Genomic DNA, 233 nt, shown 5'->3' with positions numbered 1-233 from the left:
AGCATGCGTACATGTCATACGGGAGAGTTCCAATCAGGGGTGGATAACATCTTATAGGAAAGCCCTATATAGAACCCACCCACATTTGATTGAACAAAATCTAATCAACTGTTAAGTATCATCCTCCACTTAAATTCCACGATTTATTGGAGTGAATAAATCTCCTGTTAAGGATATCTCTACGGATAGTCTATAGAAATTATAGCCTGATTTTTGTAACGACGTTTCGTATC

Source organism: Octopus bimaculoides, chromosome 30, assembly GCF_001194135.2.
Source record: "Octopus bimaculoides isolate UCB-OBI-ISO-001 chromosome 30, ASM119413v2, whole genome shotgun sequence".
In the NCBI taxonomy this organism is placed as follows: domain Eukaryota; kingdom Metazoa; phylum Mollusca; class Cephalopoda; order Octopoda; family Octopodidae; genus Octopus; species Octopus bimaculoides.
This window is presented reverse-complemented; position numbering follows the sequence as displayed.